At 38.9% G+C, this 24592-nt stretch overlaps 1 long non-coding RNA gene across 1 annotated transcript; it reads left to right on the top strand.

Annotated features, from left to right (window-relative positions):
• Window positions 1–385: 385 nt before the first annotated feature.
• LOC138603386 (uncharacterized) lies at window positions 386–7709 on the top strand. The gene is made up of 3 exons (XR_011309241.1): window positions 386–5170; window positions 6396–6450; window positions 7211–7709. It is a non-coding gene; the product is annotated as an uncharacterized lncRNA (long non-coding RNA).
• Window positions 7710–24592: the final 16883 nt, after the last annotated feature.

Below are 24592 nucleotides of genomic sequence, written 5' to 3'. Positions count from 1 at the left end.
TGAAGAGAATAGGAGGCTTGCCTATTTTTACCACAAGCCGTGAGTGGTTCTCAAAATACGCAGTGAAAATGAATTGTGATGACTCCTATTGCTCTCTGACAGCAATATTAACATCTCTTCCTGTAGTAAAGTCACAGGCATGGGCTGCTTCTCGTGGCTCTTATTTGATATATCCACGCTCCTCGCTCGAACTGGAAGTAGTTCCGGAGCCGCCATATTGAGGGTTAAGGTAAAAGTCTTAAAGCTCTTATCACTGCTCGGGAGATGAAGGATCAAGGAGAGAGGAGGGAATTCAGAGGAGCGATAAGCGAGGATACACGAGAGCAGCCTCCACGCAAGTCTTTTACTGGCCGAACGCCCCCTTATTAGATATCAGTTAGTGATTGGACGCTGCAGCAGATTGGACTGATGTGAAACTTCACAACATCACCGAATGAAATATTGATCATAACTTGTCATAAGATATATAAAATGCAGTGAATAACTGCAGATTTGATTTGTTTTCTGAGTCAACATCTGAGTAAAAAGAAGTTAATCGACTAAAAATCAAAAGCAGCAAAAACAGATTCATTTCTATTAAATTTAATCTAAAAAAAGAGACCTCTTGTCATGATCAGTTATTCCCCTGCTAACTATTATTACGGATGAATTAATTAATTCAGAGGGAGCAGGAGAGTCTCTCTGTCAGCAGGTAACGCTTTTTACGTGTGAGAGTGATCATCAGTGTGGTCGGGTTTGATCAGCGTGACCTGATTTCTATTTACCCTGAAACTTTTAGCCTAATAAATAATTTTCATAGTTCATGAACAGACAGTATTTGGGCTTATTAAATAATAATGAATTTAGATCAGATTATCATTGATCAAAATGTAAATAATGAACAAATAATATAAAGACATAGTGCTGGTAAGAAATGTCCGTAAGGCTCTGCAGTAGGAACACAGAGTGCAGCCTGTTCTTCATGTGCAGGTGTTTGTTAAACAGGTAACAGGTTACAGAGAGAAAACACTGTTACCGTGTGTTTTATTAGAATGAATATAGTGCACATGTGTGCAGACACAAACAGCTGTTAAAGCAGACTGACAGCTAATCCAGCGGTGATTAGCTGATGCGTTTTTGTTTCCCGGGCCGTTTTTGTTTTTTTTTACTTTATTTTGCTCTGAAAGTACTGTCACTCACTCACTCACTTACGCCGGAGTATTAGGGTCACAAAAAAAAGAGAGCGATTACGAAAGAAGACGTAATATTACAAGAATAAAGTTGTAATTTTTACGAGAATAAAGTTGTAATTTTACAAGAAAAAAATCATAAGAGAAGAAAGTCGTAAAAATATGAGAATAAAGTCGTACAAATATGAGAATAAAGTCATAAAAAAAACGAGAATAAATTTGTAACATTACGAGAATAAAGTTGTTATATTAAGAGAATAAAGTCGTAATATTACGAGAATAAAGTCGTTATTTTAGACTGTTTAGACTGTTAGCCTAAATATTATAAATATCAGAAGAGCAGCCAGCCACTGAGCCGGAGCTGTATGAACACACCTGGTAGCATGGAAGCATAGCATACATGTACCTCGCGAGAAGAGATTTTTATTTTCCTCAAAAGTGGCCCTAATACTCCGTCGTACTCAGTCAGTCAGTCAGTCAGTCAGTCGCATACCAATCTCAGATCCCATTGGCTATAGTCTGAGACGTTATAGCCTCTGGGGACACCAGTGAACTTGCCGGGCGGTAAGTGATAAACAACTTCCCGTCAAGACTTCCTTTTCCGTGTGCTGCATTGTTACAGAAAGAGAAAGATTTATTTGTTATTAATGGGTCTTATATTTAAATTTTTCAACATCATGTTACAGATTTGTAAAAAGTACAAATTCAAGCCTTGTCAGGTCTGTCCTCAGAGGAGAAGAAAACTTTTAAAATGCTCGTTTGTTGAACGGAGGTCAGATCGATCTCATGCATTCGAGGAGGTCGGGAAATCTGAACGCTGAAAGGCTTTTGTGATACAGCGTCAAGGGACTTGATCTCAAGTTAAATTTTAGATCTAGAATGGATTGTTAGCTGAACTTACATGCAGATGTCTGTTTATAGAGATTAATAAGAAGCTAAATTGTCGTCAGATCACGCTGATGGGAGCCAGTATGGCATTACGGTGGATTACCTTCCGCCTGCTTTTGCTCTTTTCACAGACTGTTTTTCTTGCATACGACGCAGCCTGCTGATACGTGATTGGTCAATATTACTCGGACTACAAGGGTGGTTCCAACAAAAACCAGAACACTTGCCTTCCCGGAAATCCACGTCTCTGCCTACAGATTCTACTATGGAGACTATTCTACTATGTAGAATCTGTAAATAGAGATTAGTCACATACAGACCCATGTGTAGGGCTGACCCCGGTAGTCAACCAGAAATATGTAGGCAACTTGGCAATACATAGGCCAGATGTTAACAAGTGGACTAAGGTTAAATCCCTGTTGCCATGGGCCTGAAATATGTTGTAACATTAAAAGGAATAATTAGTAAGAATAGGGTCTTGGTGTCATCTGAAAGGAAATTTAGAGGGTCAAACACTTTATCCTCTTTTGTGGTAAATTGTTACGCACCAATGTTGGAAATGTCTTAATTTAAAAATACCTAATTAATGAATTTTCATTAATGATACAATCACTGGTACTTCCTACATGAAGTTCACTTTTTACACTAATTTCAACTGCCATTATTCACAGAGTAGTTTATGATAACCCATGCAAGAATCAAATGACAGAAAGCTTCTCTTTACTTATGTCAAGTGCATTCTCTTAGACTTCTTTAGTATCCTGAAGAAAGGAATTTTGCATAAATCAACAAATAACTATAAAAAGGTGACCATTAAACAGTGCCACCGTTTTATAGTTCTATGTCTGTTGTCATATATTAGTTGTATTTGAAGGAGGATAGTCATACACACATCACATAGGTGCAGGGCAACCAAAACAACAGCATCATTGAAAATGTTTCCATCCTTATTTAGATCCTAATCATGTGAATGTTTGTAAAAAATAGAAACCACATATACATTAATACATTTTCCTGACCAATAGGTAATCTTTTGCTTTTTTCAGATATGTGTCCAGTTTGTAAAACAGCATTGCGTACATATTAGGGAAGAGCCCTAATGATACTACCAACACTTTTTTTTATTTTAGAGGAGATTTTTGATCTCATACTCTTTAGTTCCTTTAGGCCTCTTGCTTTGAGATTCTGGAGAGTAAAGATTCAAAAGCTTTCACTTGGGAGTAAGAGGATTTACTTTGCCTTCTCTTGTCTGGGATCTAACATGGTCATGTAAGATGTATGTAAATATTTTAATTTAACCTTCTGGTGCACTGAAATGGAGCAGACCCACTGTTTAAGTTTGACCCTGATCATGATGTACGGAGGGGGTGGACTGTGCTACTGTCCTACTGCCCTTTGAAGGCAGGCAGTAGGATGTCCACCCAATCAGACAACACTACAGATGTAAACTAATTCTACATTAGAGTCATTCCGTTCCAGTAAATAAAATGATGAAAGCTTCAGTTTTTTCTGATGTCCTGACTCCTGCTCTATGCAAGGCCCAAGGGTGCATTCCCTTATGCCCAGCTGGTAATGATCACAGGTGTAAATTAAGTTATATTTCTATATCTATACTCTCTGATACTGCACAGGGAGTAGTGTTGAAAAATGGATGTTCCAGTGTGGTTGTTTATGTCTTTTGATGGAGTCCCATATCCCCTCCTCAACCATGTAAAGTTGATGGCATGTATGGAAGCATACGGACACACAAGTACACACAAGAAAAAAAAAATAAGTAAAGTGATGGAGGATAACAACAGTGTAGGAAGTTTTTTTGTTTGTTTGTTTGTTTTTGTTTTTTGAAGCTGTTTGGCTATGTAGAACAATCATCTACCTTTTCTCTCCATCTTCTTCCTCAACACACATATACACTTTTTTCCCAGTATTTGTATGTTCAGAAAATTGCTTTTTATGTAAGATGTATCTAATTAATGTTTCTATTTTCATACAGTTATATATAGAATGTAAAGTATGGCCATGAGCAATTCCGGAGTCAATCTGGTTCCAGTTCAGTCAGTTCAAGCACTAAATGAGTTTATAACTAGAATAACATATTCATAAATCCTCTTGACATATTTGTATTCTGTCCAGAGGTTTGTAATTGCAAATCAATTTGCCTACAGTGACATTAAAAAAAAACAGCAGAAGGGCCATTATCCTATGGTCCAGTTCTTTCTCTGCTGATTTAATACATAAGCTCATACAGGACATTGAAATTTCTGTAGTATTTTAGCATTAGATATATGTAGCTAGTTATCAATCTACTGATCTTTTCTATCTACGGACTGACTGAATTGAAAAGCTTGGCCCCCACTGCAGTAAACTCTTCTCACTTCTGATATTTCTACTACACTTTATAAGTGTCTTAGTCTGTTGAGATACATCAATAAAACAAAAATCACTATTTTATATGTGTGAATGAAATCACCTGTTTGTGTCAACTGACTGGGACCTGTATTAATGGGACCTCTTTTTCATACTAGTACTAACCCAGGATCAGCTCTGGCAAACTTGCTTGGGAGCATATATAAGGGGAGCCCTCATCACCCTAATAAAGCATCCATGAAAAGTGGTGCATCAGTCAGACCAATGCGTCTGAAAATCATGTATTTCCTCCTACTTTATACGCACAACTCTAAAGAGGCATGGATGGACAGAAAAAAGCAACTCTGATTTTGGATCAGGACTCAAGAGGGTTATATTTTATGAAAATGAAAGAAAAAAAATCTAGTATTAAACAGGTATCTTTTTCTAGTGTGTGGTACATTGCCTATATTAATAAATAACATTTTGGTCAAGTGCTACTGTGAGGTCTTTTATGTGAGAATGAAGATCAAAAGAGTAAGTGCCTGTGTTGTTATCAGGAAAAAATGTGAAGCAATAGATCTGAACGTATCTGGGCAATGTACAGCAAAAGCATCACTATTATTCTCCACAAGTGTATCTATTTGGTATCCTTCATGTTATCCTTGTTAACCATGATGCATTGCTGGGTCTGTCTTTTGACTGTAGGAGAGGCCACAGCGAACACAATACATTGTGGCTTCGGCTGGAATTGCAAAAGATCTGCTAAGGTGTGGGTGTTTCTATTTGCACATTAAAATTCAAAAGCAGTAAAACAAGGTTTATTTCATTGTTTTACTGCTTTGTTGCACTTCACTTACTTATTCACTGTCCTTACCTGATGCTGCTTATCCTCTCACTTGCTAAGCTGAGAGGATTTGTTATCTTTGAATGTTGCTTTCACAAACAACAACTGAGAAATCATATTTAATTCAGTCGGCCTTTAATGAAGCCTTATCAAAAGATATATTGCATTATAGCCTTACAATAGTGCAAGTACTTCTTTAATGTGCACATGGCTGTCAGACGCTGACTGATCCAGACTGAATGCAGATGTAAAAAGCCTCCATTGCTTTAGTGTCATCACAGATCCACCCAATACCACTGGCAAAAGATTTAACTTCTAAACCCTTTTCAACCTGCAAGTCCATTTGACATTTAAAGCACACAACCATTCCACTATCATTAGACCCACTAGGACATTGCTTATCAGTGTTACATAAATGTCAATTGAAAAAAAAATAAAAAATTCTAAATTAGCAGCGTTGCTCGGCTGTAAACTACTCTCAAGAATAAACTCTACTGCGGGAAAACAATTTTCATTTCAGATTTGTATCAAAACGAATAACTCAGGTCAGACAAAAGGAATGAATGAGTGTTACATTCTTGCCCAAAGCAGTAGCTGAAAGTAGCAGTAGTGAAATTAAAATATAGGCACACAGAATATTGTGTACTGTTTTTGTGAAATAAAGTACGCACGTTAGCATTGTGTAAAGTTATGAGTGTAGCTGTGACCGTGCATCTTTAAATGTATGTTATGTATGTAGGTCAGAGGAAAATAGTTGTGTGTTTAGGGTTTGTTGTTGTCTATAGTGAAAAAAGGAAGGCTGGTTTTCTTGAAATTCCCCTTTCCTACAGCCAAATGAATACTGCACAAGAGTGAGGCTTTCTTTAAGAAGAGAGGGAGGGGAGAAGAAAAAAATGTGACCATGTATGTCTGTAAAGTATTGTGTGTTAAATTATTATTGGCTACATTATATAACAATATATAAAATCAGAATATAAATAAAGAATAATAGCATTATGACGATATTGTTCATAATACTTGGTGATATCATTGAGACTATCAATGTAATTCCATAGTTCAAATTTAGACACAAGCATAGGTGAAGGAGGGTCTTGACTCGTATCCAAAAACATAAATGTCAAATTAAAATAAATTTCCGTTTATTGCAGAATGATGATGATGATATGGACAAAAAATTATTACTGTGAAGATGAGATGCCAATGGTAAGTGACTGGGATTGTTATTTGCTGTTTCTTGTGCCAATAATTGAATGCCGCCTCTTATGCTCAACTTTTCCGATTCACCTGCGACCTTTAATCACCAGACTGTATCATTACCCAAATCAATATGCACTATCTAGCGTTCAAAGTGAATTACTCAATAAATATTTACAGTAACTATTTACAAACTTTAGAAATCAATATATAGATGGAGATATGACTTTATTTTAAAATAACAAATGAATTACAACAAGTAAAAATTAAGGGAGCGGCAATGTTCTTTGAAATATATCAAATTACAGGGGGCTTTCAAATCTGTGAATGAAAAAAGAAACAAATCTGTGAATGGAAAAAATTAAATAAATTATTTTCTTTACAATAAAATAAGGAGAAGGTGGAGCTTTTTTTTTTTTACTTTTAGCCCTGAGTAATGTTTAAAGCACACAGTCCTGACAACATTCATAATAATGATGGTAAAGCTCAATGCTAAATGTCTGCAACTCAGTAGCTAACAAAAATGAGATTCTGAATAGTGAAAATAACAAACTCATAAACACACAGCCTACACACATAAACTTTATTCCAATTGACGTCACTTTTGAAGTGAACTGAAAACACAAAATGCCTTGAATGCTTGCCTTATTGTGCAAAGTTAGACAGCCAATTAACATTCAGATGCCCAATAAACACACATGGCTTGACTTTTCTTGTATTTTACTTATGTGTAGTTCCTCTTTTGTCCCCCCCTCACAATCCTCAACAGCACTGTACTGTGGACACCTTCAGGTTCCTTGGATCCACAATCTCCCGGGACCTGAAGTGGACCTCCCACATAGACAGGTCAGGAAAAAGGTCCAGCAGAGCATATCCTTTCTACGCCATCTCAGGAAGTTCAACCTGCCTCAGGAGCTGCTGGTCATGTTCTAGTCTGTTCTCTACACATCCATGACTGTTTGGTTTGGATCTGCCACCAAACAGAACAGGAACAGACTGCAACTGACTATCAGATCTGCAAAGAGGATTATCAGCATGGACCTGCCCTCCATCCAGGACTTATACCGGTCCGGGGTTAGGAAACGGGCAGGTAACATCACTGCAGACCCATCACACCCCGGACAAACTTCTCCCATCTGGTAGGAGTTACTGAGCACTGTACGCCAAGACAACCACTCACAGGAACAAATTCTTTCCCCAGGCTGTCACTCTGATGAACATTTCACTTTGTCAACGTGTCAATTGACATTCTCTGTATATAAATAAAGTCTGTAACAACCTGATTCAACAATATTCTCTGCACTTTATCTCTGCACCTTTGCACTGTTCATTGCACTATTGTCTATTGTCCCCTATCTATAAGTGTTGTGTTTTTAGATATATATAAATTACTTTATATTCATAGGCCTGTATATAGTATTTTTCTTTTTAGGTTTTTAGTGTATTAGTGTCTGTTACCTTGTCTAACCTGTATATGTCAACTTGTGTGTCTGTATATTGAGAGCAGAGCAAAGAAAAAACTGAGTCAAATTCCTTGCCTACATACTTGGCCAATAAAACGTGTTTTTAGAACTAAAACATTACAGACACAGCATAATTAGAGTACATACATGCATGTACATACAAGGTAATAATTGAGACATTGTAAATGAATCCTGCCTTATCATAAACAACACAGTTGCCAGATTGCCAGTCTGAGCCTGGCCATGATTAAATCAGAACATTTGTTACATCCCCACATAGGCAGAAAAATGAAAGTAAGGGGTAGAATCATATGTAGTCTACCTTCTAAAATGTAATAAACTTAAAGTAGTTAATCTCATCTATATAACCCCCCCCCTCCATATTCAATACCCCCCTCTGATTCCATTAGTGTCCACTTTGATCCAGAGCAGAACTAGCGGTCTAGCTCTCTTCCTGGTGGGGTCAATGACCAGGTCAGGCCCATCCTGATGCCACGCTATGGGGTGCTGCATAATTTCTTTTGGCCCCAATTAAAAACCGATGTGACCAGATATTGCCGTTCTTGTCACACCTGCCAACTAGTAGGAAACACAATAAACCCATTCCGCCGGCGCCCTTACATCCAAATCCTGTGCTTAGGGAGCCTTTTGAACATGTAGTTTTAGATTGTGTGGGTCCCCTGCCAAAAACTAAATCTGGATACCAATACATGTTAAATGTGATGTGCGCGGCCACACGTTATCCTGAGGCTATCCCTCTTCACACTCTTAAAGCAAAACCTGTTGTGAAAGCGCTGACTAAGTTCTTTTCCACCATTGGTTTACCGAAAACCCTGCAAACAGATCAAGGCACCAACTTTATGTCTAAAGTATTCTCACAGGTTATGGCAGAGCTCAACATTAAACACAAAAAATCAAGTCCCTACCATCCTGAGTCCCAAGGAGCATTAGAGAGTTTCCATCAAACACTTAAATCTATGCTGCGCAAATACTGTTTAGAGTGCAACAGAGACTGGGAAGAAGGTCTTCCACTTTTGCTTTTCGCTGTGAGAGAAACCACACAGGAGTCCTTGGGCTTCAGCCCGTGTTACCTTGTTTTTGGCCATACTGTCCGAATCTCCAAAACCCGAACACAACGTGCTGGATTATGTCTGTACTTTCCATGAGCGTCTCCATCACGTGTGTGAGTTAGCCCGTGAAAATTTGGCACAGGCTCAGATAAAAATGAAACGTCGTTATGATAAAAAGTCTGTTTTCAGAGAGTTTCAAACTGGTGACAAAGTCCTGGTATTGCTTTCCATAGCTGGATCAAGTCTCCAGTCCTGATTTGCCGGTCCATATGTAGTGGAGAGGAAACTCAGTGACACCGACTATATTGTTCAGACCCCAGATCGAAAAAAACAATCTTGTGTTTGTCATATTAATATGCTCAAGCATTACGTTTCTAGAGAAAGAGCCTCGAAGCCATCTCCTGCTGCACGGGTGGTCCTCGTTTCCTCCGCTCCTTTCGAGTATTATCTTGCTGATGACGGGCTGTCACTACTCTGATTGAAAATAATTTGTTGCTGTTCTCTGATCATCCTAGTCAGACTTCTGTTTTGTGCCATGATATTGACGTGGAGGGCCATAAACCAATCTAACGACTTGCGTATCTTGTCAATCCCACAAAGAGGGCTCTGATGCAGCAAGAGGTGAGTTATTTGCTCGAGCATGGATTAGGTGTTCCCAGCACGAGTGTGTGTCTTAGTCCCAAAACCTGACAGCACTGCTCGTTTTTGTCATGATTACAGGAAGGTAAACTCCATCACCAAACCCGATTAGTTTCCTCTTTCTAGGATGGAGGAGTGCATAGACCGGGTCGGCTCTATGAAATTTGTGACAAAGATGGACCTGTTAAAAGGTTACTGGCAGGTACCTTTAACTCCACGAGCGTCAGAGATATTCGCTTTTGTAACACCTGACAGTTTTCTCCAGGACACGGTTATGCCATTTGGTCTGTGCAACGCTCCTGCCACGTTCCAGCGCCTTATGCATAGCATCCTAGCTGGTGTTAAAAAATGCAAAGCTTATCTCGATGACGCAGTTGCTTATTCCTCCAACTGGTCTGACCATCTCTCAACACTGTCCCAAATTTTCAGTCGCCTCTGTGATGCCTCGCATATGGTAAGATTTATGCTTACCATAAATCTTGCAAAATGTGAATTCAGCAAAGGCACAGTCACTTATTTAGGTAAGCAGGTAGAACAAGGGCAGGTGTGTCCTGTAGCAACAAAATTGCAGGCGATTATTGATTACCCTTTAAGTTAGAGGTTGATGCGAGTGCGTTTGGCGCAGGTGCTGTCCTTCTGAAGGAAGATAAACTGGGCATTGACCATCGATTTGTTACTTCTCTTAAAACTTGGCGAGGACTCTGTGCCCTCAGATTAAGCTATGTAGCCTACCTACCCTATAAAAATATCAGAACCAGCAAGAATTTTGGCAGAGATACAAGACCGTTATGAAGCACATTCTCTTAAAGCTCCTGTGAGGTGTTTTTCGCTGGTTATGAAACAGACTGAAATTAATTCTGATTACTCTATATGACCTACAAAGCAAACCAGACCACCACGATGATGTGGTGGTGGCAAGACTGTGTTAAAATAACATTCTGGTACCAGTATGTTATATTATGTACATGGCGAAACAAGCAACACAACAAATTATGTTAAATTGAATTTTGATTACGCATTTCTACAACATCATCTAACTTTGGATAGGATTGGTTTGAGAGTTAACCGCCAGTCAAAGTCAAAGTATACTTTTGGTCAAATATGACTCCAATACAAATGAAAGTTGCTTAGTCAAATTATTACTTCAGTTAAAGGTCCTGTATGTAGCTTTCAGAAAATCCTCATTCCTAGTGACACAGTTGGCCGTAACTCTTTGCTAACTGGACAGGCAAACATGTTGATAGTCGTTTACCTTGCCGTGAACTGACACTGTGACTACAGATGTTAGAGAAGAAGCATGATCAGAGTCCGTCAACCCTCTGATCTCGTCAGCTATGGGAGAAGCTACATGACATCTGCAACATGTCGTTTGCAGTAACTTTTCCATGAATCCTCAAATAACCTAGTAATGTTATGGCTATTGGCTAGAGATAGCAGCTATCGTTCGTCGCAGTGACCCAGATCTTTAGATTTTGTTTGGCTGCAAGATTAGTTCATTAGACTCGTTCAGTGACACTTTTGCTTTCCAGTGAGTCTTTCATTAACATGCTCTGTTTTCATCGGCTAGTAGATAATGAAGACAGAGGTATATTGATAGCAGAGGTCACAATACAATAGAAGGAGATAAATAGGATGGGACTATAGCTGTTGATGCACCGTTTGGTTTTGGTCATGTACTCGTGGCTCCGGTGTAGATGGCGTGTGTCCTTTATACCTCTTTGATCCTCTGTTGTCACCAAAACAACTTGTCAGCAGGCCAAAACTTAAATTTGGATATGTCAATCTATTTATTTTTCTATATTAACAAAGTATATCTCTATTTTCATTTCTTTCTTATACAACAAAATTTATTTTTTTTACTGGCTGAAATGGCTCCAACAATAGCTCTGAATTCGCAAACTTGTACCAACATTTTAATTAATGTATTTATTTTTTAGATTCATTTCATTTCATTCCATTATAGCATTTTAATTAATTTTTGGAGAATGTAATGTCCCGTTTACTCTAATATATATTGTTTTATATTGTTTTATGTTGTAATGATAACTGAGTCCTGCAATACTATGTGCTGCACTCAAGCATAATAGCTACATCTGAAGACAGGCGTTGTTGCCCCCTTTGGCCACAAGTGAGTGCTTCTGTCAGGAGTAAACAAAGGCAAGGCACATAGATATTACTGTAGTGCTAAGAAAAAGGCTGGACAAAAACATAACTATGTACTAGAATGTCTTTGTATTTTGCAGAATGCCAAGTAAAGGAAGAAAACAATAACTCACACAGAGTCTTCATTCAACTGTGCAACAATGTGATTTCCATAACTCAAAGTTTCCCCCTAAAATCTGTAAATAATGTGGTCCTAAACAGTAGGAATTGTATGAATAGTTAATAGCTGTAAAGTTTGTAAACTTTTGAATCCAAAAATCCTTATTGCATTTATGTGTAATGTGAGTGGCCAGCTCACAAAACACCCAGAAACTTACTTGGGATATTCAAAGTTTGTCTTGGCACATTGAAGGGAATTTTCTGAGCCGGTTTTTGACATAGCGTGGTCATTGTAATGCATTGTAAATTGTTAGAAAATGGATACTGTAGCATGTATTGAATATAGTCTAGTAGGAAGATAGGGTCCCCATGCACCCTGTGGATATATTTTTCGAACTTAGTTTTTTGTAATCCTCAAGGTGTCTAGTAAACAAATTTTGATGTTCCCAACTCGAAATATTGTCCCAAGGGTCTGTTTGGCAGCCATTTTGGCATCTTGGATTTCTGACGAAAATTTAAAATCTACATAACTTTTAAACTAGACATCATACAGAGACAAACGACCCCAATCTATGTCATCACTGTCATCAACTCTGTTATCATCACTGTCATCATCTGTCATCATCTCTGTCATCATCACTGTCATAATTTCTGTCATCATCCCTGTCAACATCACTGTCATAATTTCTGTCATCATCTCTGTCATCATGACTGGCATCATCTATGTCATCATCCCTGTCGTCATCACTGTCGTCATCTCTGTCTTCATCTCTGTCGTCATCTCTGTCATCATCCCTGTCATCATTTCGGTCAAGGTAACATCAGGTTTTTGAACAGTTTCCAAAGATAAATCTGCACCAGTTAACGGCAGGGAGTTACAAATTTTGTCTGTAATCTTTAGGATTTTGTCATTAAAGAAGCTCAAGAAATCATCGCTGCTGAGGCCTATAGGAATACTTGGCTCAATGGAGCTGTGACTCTCTGTCAGCCTGGCTACAGTGCTGAAAAGGTACCTGGGATTGTTTTTATTTTCTTCTATGAGAGAGGAGTAGTAGACACCTCGAGCATGCCGTAGGGCCTTCCTGTATTAATTAAGACTATTTTGCCAGAGTAAATGAGACTCTTCTGTTTTGGAGGATCGCCACATTCTTTCAAATTAATTGCTTCAAGTTACGAGTTTCTGAGTCATACCATGGAGCTAGCCTCTGTCGTTTGATAATCCTCTTTTTTAAGGGGTCAAATCAAATCTAGAGTACTTCTCAGCAAACCTGCAGTACTATCAACAAACTGATCAAGCTGAGAGGGACTAACGTTAGCATAAGAGCTTTCTGTAGTAAACAGATGTGGTAAAGAATTAAAAGCAGCTGGAATTGCTTCCTTAAATTTAGCTACAGCCCTATCAGACAAACATCTTGTGAGTAAATTTTTGTTAACTGGAGAGTAGTCGGTTAATAGGACATCGAATGTTACTAAATAGTGATCTGATAAAAGAGGATGTTGTGGAAAGACAACTAAGTTTTCGGTTTCAAGGCCATTAGCTAGAACAATGTCGAGGGTGTGGTTAAAGCGGTGAGTAGGCTGGTTTACACTTTGAGTGAAACCAATAGAGTCCACAAGGGACATAAATGCCATGCTAAGACTATCATTATCAACATCTACATGAATATTGAAGTCCCCTACAATAATTATTTAATCTGGACTCAAGACTAAATCTGATAAAAACTCTGAGAATTCAATCAGAAAATCAGAATATGCACCAGGAGGGCGGTATACTATCACAAATAAAACAGGCTGTAAAGTTTTCCAGGCTGGGTGTGAAAAACTCAGAACAAGGCTTTCAAAATAGCTGAAACTAAGTTTTGGTCTAGGGTTGATTAGAAGACTAGAACTGAAAATAGCTGCCACTCCACCACCTCGACCAGTGTCTCGAGGAATATGAGTATTAAGATGACTGGGAGGAGTGGATTCATTTAAGCTAACATATTCTTCCTGACACAGCCAAGTCTCAGTTAAAGAGAGTAAATCAATATGATAATCTGATATCAGATCGTTCACTAATAGAGCTTTAGATGACGGTGGATTTGATATTTAACAGACCACATTTAATTCTCATATTATTCGGCATAACTTCAAAATTAACTGTAATGACAGGCCTGGGTTGGGGGGCAGACACAGTCTCTATAACATTGACATTGTGGCTGCTCACAGGGAAGCTCAGAGGAGTGTGTAGGACTACAGCTCTGATATTGCATTATTATTAAACACTCTAAAAGCTGCTTGCATTTACATAATGATACTACAACTAGTAACTGGTACTTTTCTACATCAAAACTTATCACAGGTTACTTCATATTGTATGTCCTTAGTTGAGATGAGAGGATCTGCATGGAGTAGCTGGACAGCCGGGGAGCAGGATGACGACAGCATCGCTACAGGAGACATGCAAGGAAAAAGAGGGATTTTAATTCAACAGCTCAGTTACACTGTTACATCACTGAGCTGCTGGAGCATCTCCAAAGAAACATTTAGACATGTATAGCACCAATTCCTCCTGACTCACAGTATGCATTTTCCTGGGCCAGTGAGGTGGCTTCTCAGCTAATCAACTTTACACTCTCTCCGTTATTTTTTATCTCTTGTTTCTCTCCCTTGCTGTGTTATCATTTCTGCACTATCATGTCTGTTTACCAACTTGCAAGGCTAACGTAAGCTACATAGGCTATATGGCTCTCATGCTAAATGTTGTGTATTCACATGAACACAGAGTCTTTCTTACAACTTGGCGCCTCTGCCAAATGTGCATTTAGAGGGAAAATGGATTAGACTCAACAGCGCAATCCACGAGTTGCCATTACACAAATGACACAATACATAACCCTGCAAAGCTCGTCTCTACTGGGTTAGTATACAAGATTTTATCATGGCTGTTGGTGCCTCTCATGCTGTGTTCTTTTTTACTTATTAGTGTTCTTCTGTATGTTTGTTTCCCCGTACTGGATTTGGAGCTCAGGGATGTTGGGTTGTCTGTGTTTTTGATTTGATAAAATTCAGAGTGTTTTCCTCAGTTGTCTGCAGGCTGTGTCGAACCACTCTTCATTGGTAAATGTTTTTGATATGTGGTGCTGAGGCTTTTTCAGACTGGATAGGTCTGCTACATTGTCAAACATGTTGTAAAAGTCTTGTACAGCCTATTTCAGGCTGTCTTTACTGAAGGGAAAATGAGGTGGAAAGAAAATGCTCTATATGAGATTGAATGATTTGATTTTTGATAGCTCTCTGATATTTGTCCTTGCTTTCATTTGTCCATCTGTAAGGTTGTTTTTTGTACTTCAGATTAATGGGTTCTTCTGCATGAGGGTCGTTTGGGAGACCGGGGGCAATTGTAACACTCTGAATTCCTCCAATAATCAGTGCTGTGGGTGGGACAATGTGGAGACAGAGTAGTGACTGCAGACAGAGAGGCGCGGCTGCATCAGAGCCAAAAAACCCAGTTTTAAATTGATCTCTTATCAGCCGTCGGATTAAAAAAAAAAATAATAATTTTAAATTTTAAAATTAAAAAAATTAAAAATAAAATAAAAGGCCGATGCCGATATGCGTCAAAATGCCGATAATCGGTCTATCCTTAACTAAGGATAGACCGATTATCGGCATTTTGACAAGCCACATGGCCCCATGTAAGCACCCTTTGATATAAATTTCTGTTAGAAAATTAACATATTTCACTAACTTTAAATCTAAAATGAAAATGTTTAAGGGTGTCTTAAAATAAATGTGTTTGTTATGTCATTATCATACATTTTATGAAATAAATACAGAATATGTTGCTTATAACTCTTTTTTAGCATGTATTGAACATTACCTCCACATTTCATTGTGTTAATCTGTTAATGTCTATCTTGTACCATTTCATTAAAGCTTGGTTAGAGGCTCATCAGCTGACAAATCTATTTGAGTAAAATATAATATAAAAGAATTTGAACCATATACGAAAAAGAATCTTAAGTAACATTACTATAGCAGACATGTGACTACTATACGGTGTGCTTTTATTAGAGAAATGGTGCGTTAATATTATGTATTGTTTCCTTGTTACAATTACAATGTTCTGTTACAGCTCTGAGATTGCACTCATTCTCTCTTCAGAATCACAATCAGAAATAACTGTAACAGGCCAGCGCATGCGCGCTTGCATTGCCTCCGTTCCGAAAGGTCCGGCTCAGGCATTAGTGGGGCTGGAGCCAACGGCTGGAACTGATAGGGCTTGGGACCACCACGGTCCTCCACCACACTAAAAGAAAAGGCCAGGGGATGGGATGTCACTGAGCTGCCGGACACACCCACCCCCCTCCCAGCCCCATGCTCACTTTGAGCATTTTTCAAAATTGTGCAGTGGGTGGAGTTATGGTCAGACCTGTGCAAGTGAGTAGACGAATGAGGGTGGAGGAGTGGCGGTGTGGTTTATTTCAGGGTGGGTAGAGACGTGTTTATCCGCACTAAAGAACAATAGGAAGAAGGGAGGCTTCTCCGTTTGACTGGCCTTGACGGTTTTAGATGCCGGCCTTTTAGCTGCAGGCTACCGGCGGAAGTCTATCTGCTGCTAGGGTGGACAGGGGTGCTGATCAGATCTGAGCTGGGTGAGTAGAATATCCTGGATGAAACTGTAGGCCTACATATTCATGTGAGTGTTCAAAATAAAATATGCATTTCGAGCAAAGCACAATTCCTGAATATTGTGCTGTTGATGCTGATAGTGATATTATGTTAACCTTCTTGTCTTGTCATGTTAATGTCTTCTGTAATGTTTACCCTTTGGGGATCAATAAAGTTATTGTTATTGTTATTGTCTTAGATTACAGCTCATTATAGCATAATGACTCTGGAGACTCTGTTACAATTACGATTACCTCAGCCTTTATCATTACTCTGCTTCTCTCGCTAATTTATTTATTTATTTATTTTGCTAATCTTCACCCTAGTCTACCACTATTATTGGCATTGTAACCATAAGTATGTGTCTGTTGTTGTTCATGTAACAAGGACATATGTTGTTGTTGTAACAAGAACATATGTTGTTGTTGCTCTCTTTGCCTGTCTCTATCCTGCATCTCCTTCTATCCCATTTTCGGCCCATCCTGTCGAGGCAGATGGCTGTTCAACATGAGTCTGGTTCTGCTCGAGGTTTCTGCCTGTTAAAAGGAAGTTTTTCCTTGCCAATGTGCCGAATTGCTAAGTGCTACTCATGGTGATTCATGTTGGGCCTCTCTTTAAATAACTTAACAAAGAGTCGGTCTAGACCTGCTCTTTCTGTAAAGTGTCTCGAGATAACCCTGGTTATGATTTGGCGCTATACAAATAAAATTTGATTGATTTGATTGATTGATGGAGTTACAGAAGAATATTTTGTACAATCGACGTGCCAGAACAATACAATAAGTTGGCCATCAGGGCCAGGAAGGCCAAAATTATATCATTATAATTGAAATTATATTTTAATGGTCCATTTCCCTTGCAAAGTTCATTCTCATCCCACAGATTATTATTTTTTTCTCTCAGATGTGGATTCTGCCTTAAGTACAAAAATAGGTTTGATCTCTACTCAACATGCTAAATATCAGACGGACAGAGAGGGCAAAAGGGCACTGCCGGGCACTTGTGCACAAACATCTCTGATCTTTGAAATGCAGGTGCGTGCGTATCTTTTTGATCTGGTTTGTTGCACAGTTGGTCACCATTAGTCAGCAAGTTGTTCATCAGGCGGTCAATCTTTCATTTGGACCTAATTTTTCTGCCAGAAACTGGAAACACAATTTGCTGTGGAAACTGTAAAGACATGTTGCTGGCTTCACATGACAAAATTCACTGTTTGTTTCCTATATCTATCATGCCTTTATTCATAGCTGAACTTTACCAAAAAAAGAAATATTACGATTTACACTGGAACAAGGCACATATTATTGAAACCAGTTGTTTTAAGCCGAATGAAAACTAATGACTAAGTATTTTATATTTCAATGTTTCAGCAAACTTCCTCCAACTCAACTGTGATAAATCTGCCATAATAATCATCGGCCCCAAATCCCTCACTTAAACCACCCACGACTTCTGCCTAACCATGGACAATTTCACTCTATCCCCATCACCACACATCCGCAACCTTGGAGTTATTTTCGACAATAACCTCAGCTTTGAACAACACGCCAAACAAATCACCAGAACTGCTTTCTTTCACCTCAAAAACATTGCTCAACTCTGTTCATCACTGTCCTTCCCTGCTGCTGAAACTCTGATCCATGCCTTCATCACATCCAGAATTGACTACTGCAAAAGCATCCTTTATGGTTCATCCTCCAAAGTCCTCAATAAACTCCAACACATTCAGAACTCTGCTGCCTGCCTCCTCACCCACTCCCGCTCCCATGAACACATCACCCCCGTCCTCCAGAAACTCAAATGGCTCCCTGTTCAACAACGCATCCAGTTCAAAGTCCTCCTTCTCACCCACAAAGCCCTCCATAACCAGGCCCCTCCATACCTCACAGACCTGATCCACCGCCACCAAACCTCCGGCAGCCTCCACTCCTCTGATGCAAACCTCCTCTCTCCACCACACAGAACCAAGCACCAAACATGGGGTGACTGAGCATTCGCCATAGCTGCCCCCTCCCTCTGGAACTCTCTACCCCAACACATCTGAGACTGCACCGACCTGACTTCCTTTAAATCTCTGATCAAGACCCACCTTTTTAGAACTGCTTTTAACCTCTGATGCTGATTTTTTTTCTCATAGTTTCTCTTATTGTGTTTATTTTTTCTGTTCTTATTTTGTTTCTTTAGTTTGTTTTTAATTATGTAAAGTGACTTTGAATACCATGAAAAGCGCTATACAAATAAAATGCATTATTATTATTCAAAGAGGAGAGAATTATTAACAGTGAACAATTATTTATTTAAAGTTTGGAAAGAATAAACTGTGCCATGTCTTTGGCGATTAGACCCCATCGTGATGTCTTCATGTACTTGAAGGGGTAGAGAGACCGAGAGCAGGATAGGATACCTCCGATGGAGTCTAGACACTAGTGGTGTTGGTGGTGGTGGTGGTGGTGAAGACAGGATGCAGGATGAGCAGAGTAGCTGCACTTGGAAACTGATTAGATGGATTGTAGGTGAACAGGGGTGGAGGAGGGTCGCGATGATCAGGCTGAAAAGACAAACTGTCTGCGGAAGAGAGAAGAACAGCTTTAAAATTTGACAGCAGTGGGATGATGGCTAACGCTGGTTGGTTAAGTACTTAAATAGTATACGTGTAACCCGTGTGTTCATGTAATAGATTTATATTTCACCAAAAATCAATTTGTTCCAATTGTGTTAATGAGCTTATCATTACATACATCTGTTTCTCTGTGAATTCCTATTTTGGGTAGCTCTTATTTTGACAATGGTATTTTATTTTGTCGGCCGGTTTTTCCGGTCGCGCCTCACTTCCTGTGTATTCGTGGTATTCAATTTATATTTTATTTTATGTTTTGCCGAAATCGAGTTGCATTAGACTTTTTCTCATGATGAGTCATGGTGAGTTTTAAAACAGGCAATGATTATGAAATAAATAATATTTAAACGCACTGTACACTGACGGACTGTTGGAGAGAGCGAGAGCGAGGGGAAGAGAGAGAGGGCACATACCGGTACATATAAGAAAAGAACTGCGGAAATAAGAGGACAACTAGTCATGATGATGAAGCCTTATATAGCTCTGTGTAACTCTCAGGTTTACCAATAAAGTGTTTGAACTAAACTGCAGCCCAGAATGTCTGTTAACAGAGACAAACGGAGTGACAGTGTCAGACAATGTCCGCGTTTAATAATCGCCACAGTCACGGAACATATACGAGTCTGTCCAGTCTTAAAAGCTCGGTTTTCTCTACTGCTCTCATTTTAGAGCACGCCATGACTACTTTTCCCTAACTCAATTATTTTCTCCCACTGTGTCTTTGTATTTCTCTTGTCGGCTGGCTTGTCAGCTTTACCTCTTCACTCAAGTTGCTATCTCTCTGCCTCCTGACAGAATTATCAAAAATTTGACCATAATAGGGGGATTCACTTAATATTTTATTTCATGTTTACCACATTTTATTATATGTTTTGCCAAATGCAGTTGCATTAGACTTTTTCTCATGATAAGTCATAGTGAGTTTTAAAACAGGCAATGACTATGAATTAAATAACATTTAAACGCACTGTACACTGACGGACTGCTGGAGAGAGCGAGAGCGAGAGCGAGGGGGAGAGAGAGAGGGCACATACCGGTACATATAAGAACAGAACTGCGGAAATAAGAGGAAAACTAGTCATAATGTTGAAGCCTGATGTAGCTCTGTGTAACTCTCAGGTTTATCGATGAAGAGACAAATGGAGTGACAGTATCAGACAATGTCCGTGTTTAATCATCGCCACAGTGAAGGAACATATACGAGTCTGTCCAGTCTTAAAAGCTCGGTTTTCCCTACTGCTCTCATTTTAGAGCATGCCATGTCTTCTTTTCCCTAACTCACTTATTTTCTCCCACTGTGTCTCTGTAACTCTGTTGTCGGCTAGCTTTTCAGTCTGTGATGATTTACTACGAATTTATTGGTCTGCGAGTTTCTTGGACCCCCAAATCACTACCGTAAAGACAAAAAAGTTGCGCAGGTTAAAATAGATGCGCTTGTCAAAACTATAAATAGGTCCAGGTCCGGAAACGACGGCAGATGGGTCCGCGGTCCGCCGTTTGGGGACCGCTACTGTATGTTAATGTTTATATTCAAAGATTTTATATTAATCCATAAAGTATAAAAAATTGCCGCTGGTGGGTGGGAAAATGTACTTGTCAAAGTGACATATTGAAATATAAGATCAAGATGAGATGTATTTTGTTTTATTGATTTAATGTGGAAATGTAGTTATGTTAGACATCTTATACACTGAGTCGGCTAGATGCGCTCCTGAGAAGAGGTTCACATGTAGAACCAGGGATTGTGAAACTGCTGTGCTGATATAATTGTGTTATACACAGAATAAATCCACCCCGGTTGGCAAGACAATGGTCTGCATCTTCTTCATTATTCACCAACACACAACGCAGAGGGTATAGCAGCAGGGCGTGTCAGGCCAGATCGGCTACATACGCCCATAATCAGCTGATCACCAGACAGGAAGGACAGAGAGGGAGAGAGAGAACAAGACAAGAATCAGGGCTAATGGATGAATGAATGAGTATGAACAGTCTTCCTTGAACTTACTCAGAGCTATATAACTACATTTTTGAGAAACAGCCTTCTCTGGCAGGTTAATTGCTCATCAGTTTTCGCATCAAGCTGCCTCCCGCTTAATCCCCCAAATCCAAGACGACTCCAATCAAATTGTATCCGACCCTCTTAAAATGAATGCAGTGTTTGAATCATATTATTCTTCTTTGTACAAATCGCAACTGATAAGAATAAGATGGAATCCTTTTTGAATAACCTTATCTTCCCATTATTGACCCTAAGAAAAAAAACAAACTTGAAAAACCCATAGAACTTCAAGAAATTATTATAGCTATCAGATCTTTACGTAATGGGTCGGCGCTAGGCCCAGACAGCTATGTGGTGGACTTTTATAAGAAATTTTGTGACAAATTAGCCCCAACTCTGTTTAAGGTTTTTAATGAATCCTTAGAAAACGGTACTTTACCACTGTCACTCACACAAGCAACTATAACAATCCTCTTAAAAAAAAGATGAAGAACCCAGTGATTGTGGGTCTTACCGCCCCATTTCACTTTTAAATCAAGAACCCAAAACCTTAGCCAAAGTTTTAGCGCAACGTCTCAGATAATGTTGCAGATAATTTCAGTAGACCAGACGGGCTCTATTTGTTCTCCAATATTAGGAAACTTTTAGACGACCTCCTCCATCCAGAAGTAGTTGTCTCCCTGGATGCGGAGAAGGCATTCGACCAAGTAGAGTGGCCTTACCTTTTCTCAGCCTTACAACGATTCGGTTTTGGAGATACAATTGTTAGTTGGATTCAATTATTATATTCAAATCCACGTGCCAGTGTAAATACTAACGCATTGCACTCATCTTTCTTTCACCTTTCAAGAGGGACAAGGCAAGGATGCCCACTGTCGCCGTTGCTCTTTGCAATCGCAGTTGAGCCCTTAAAGCTCTTAAAGCATCACCCAACATTCGGGGCATTACTCAGCATGGTATAGAGTATAAGGCTTCCCTATACGCTGATGACCTTTTGCTTTATATAGAAGACCCGAAGCACTCTATTCCTGCAGCCGAAGCAATTTTCAAAGATTTTGGATCTTTTTCTGGTTATAAGTTGAATTTTGAAGAGTCAATGTTTTCCAATCAATTCCCCAGCTCTACAGATTCACCAAAAAGACATTACTCTTCAATTATCTCATTCTGGTTTTAAATACTTGGGCATTAAAATTACTTGGACACTACCATTTCTTTATAAAGCCAATTTTGTACCATTACTAAACAATATGAAATCTGATTTTCAACGCTGGAGCAATCTGCCCTTATAATTGGCAGGAAGAGTGCAATGTTTAAAAATGGCTATTCTCCCTAAATTTCTGTACACATTTCAGTGTCTTCCAATGTTCCTGCCCAAAAAGTTTTTCAGGAATATAGACCAACTTATATCAGGTTTTATTTGGAGTAATAAAGCTCCTAGAATTGGCAAATCCATACAACAGAAAAAAATGACTGAGGACTGTGGTCAAAATTTTCTGTCTCTCCCGACCCATATGATCAATCCTAAGGTACCTGCTGAGTGTCGACCTGTGTCTACAGGGGTCCCACCAACAGAGGTTTGGTATCTAGAATTCAATTGGCTTATGTTCTCTCAGGCTCCCCCTCCACAACTAGGGTTCCAGCTCACTCAGGTCGTTGTATGGCCGTTGTATGGCTGTTGTATGGCTCATTTCTCATGGGCCTTGTGGGCTGGGGAGCATTTCTTGTTACAATATGGCAGCAGTCACATGTTCATCCAATTTTCAAAAATCTATTGTCTAATTGCAGAAGCCAGTCATTCCTTCAGCGTGATCAAACTGACGAAAGTCAGTCACTCAATCTTCCCCCACTTAATCACCCCCAGTGTCAGAGTCCATGTAAGCCTAACTGTAAATAATCATGCTACTGTAACATAAAGGTTACTCCCTGTCGTCAAACTCCACCATCAATCTTCACTAGTACTAGTAGAGTAGTATCCTGTTCCTGTATTTCCAGCACGTTTAAGTAATGCATTTCTTTTGGCTGTTTGCAACAACTCTGGGGAGATGAAGAAATGGCCGAAAGTTAGCTGGTCTGCATGGCAGATTTGGAAATTATAATAACAGTTATTTTATCATTATTGAAATGGCAATCAGATATGAATAATAATGCAGTTAACTCATTGTCTAATAACAAAAAAGGGAAAGGTTGGTATTTCAGATTAAAAATTAACTATTGGCATTCAAGACTATACACAGGAGAAGTGCACAGAGGAATGAAAATGTATTCCATCTGACTTCTGAATGTAGTAAAGATATGCTAAAATGCAAACCAAAGAAAAACACAATTTAATTATATTACATTTTTGTTTCAGGCCCTCTCTTAGTGCACCTCAATAGCAGTAACAGGCTATATAACGACAGAGGATGCTGGAACCAGGAGAACAGAGACCTGCGTCAAAGGTAAGCTGTGATGTATATTTCAGTGTTTCAGCTATTTATCTTTGCATTTTCTACCTTTTTCATTCAGGTTGAGGACTTAGAGGTCACAAGCATCACGATGACTTGTGGTCATTCACAAATACAGAAAATAAATTCAATGTACGAGGCCACCTTATTAATTTATTTTATAGTTAAATAGTAAATGTTAAATTTAACATTTAGATTTAAATATAATATTTAGAATGTTATGTAAATGTGCTTGATAAAACTAAATATTAAGCTGATATGGAAATTCACACTGCTGGAAGTACACCAAAATAAAAGGTTGAGCACAAGCCGCCTCTAACCAACAATGACTGAAGCCTGTGTGACTCCATGCGCTCCTCAGTCTGTTAGCCCAACACATTGGAAGGGCCATTTTGGCTTTAATTCAGGATTTGAGCAATGCAACAGCATCCACGACAGACAGAACTCAGTAAGTGATAAGTTTGTTGTCTAACTTTCACGTTTTCTAACATGCTATCCAATGTTAGCATGTAAAGCTAATGTTAACCCAGTACGGATTAGTTTTGCTGGGTTGTGTCATTTATGTCGTATTTGTGGTGGACACTTGTTGTGTTGTGAAGCATATGACAAAAAAACTCCAACTTGCTCTGCTGCAAATGTGACACAAATGACACAATATACAGTATATGTGGCAGATCCAAATATACGAATCAAGTAAATGCTTCAAAATTAATTCAGTAATGTTCAACTTAGAAAAGAACAAAACCCAAGCTTAAACAATACTCAAAGTGTGTAATGTACAAAATAAATAAAATAAAATAATAAAAACTAAAGTGAAACAAACAGTAAGGTTGTCTTTCCAGCTTAATAAAAGAAAGATGGGCAGGTGGACGACCTGCCTCACCCGAACCCTAAAACCTCTTTCCCGGCCTGTCAAAAGTAAATAATTCAACACAAAATAAAGATGACAAACAAAGAGAAAAGAATAAATTTAACTGTCATATAACTAACAAATAAACAAA

This window comes from Semicossyphus pulcher, unplaced genomic scaffold (assembly GCF_022749685.1).
Source record: "Semicossyphus pulcher isolate SPU_LCO1_2020_fin unplaced genomic scaffold, fSemPul1.0.p SCAF_24, whole genome shotgun sequence".
NCBI classification, from domain to species: domain Eukaryota; kingdom Metazoa; phylum Chordata; class Actinopteri; order Labriformes; family Labridae; genus Semicossyphus; species Semicossyphus pulcher.
Note: the sequence above shows the minus strand (reverse complement) of the source record. Positions and strands in the feature narration are given on the sequence as shown.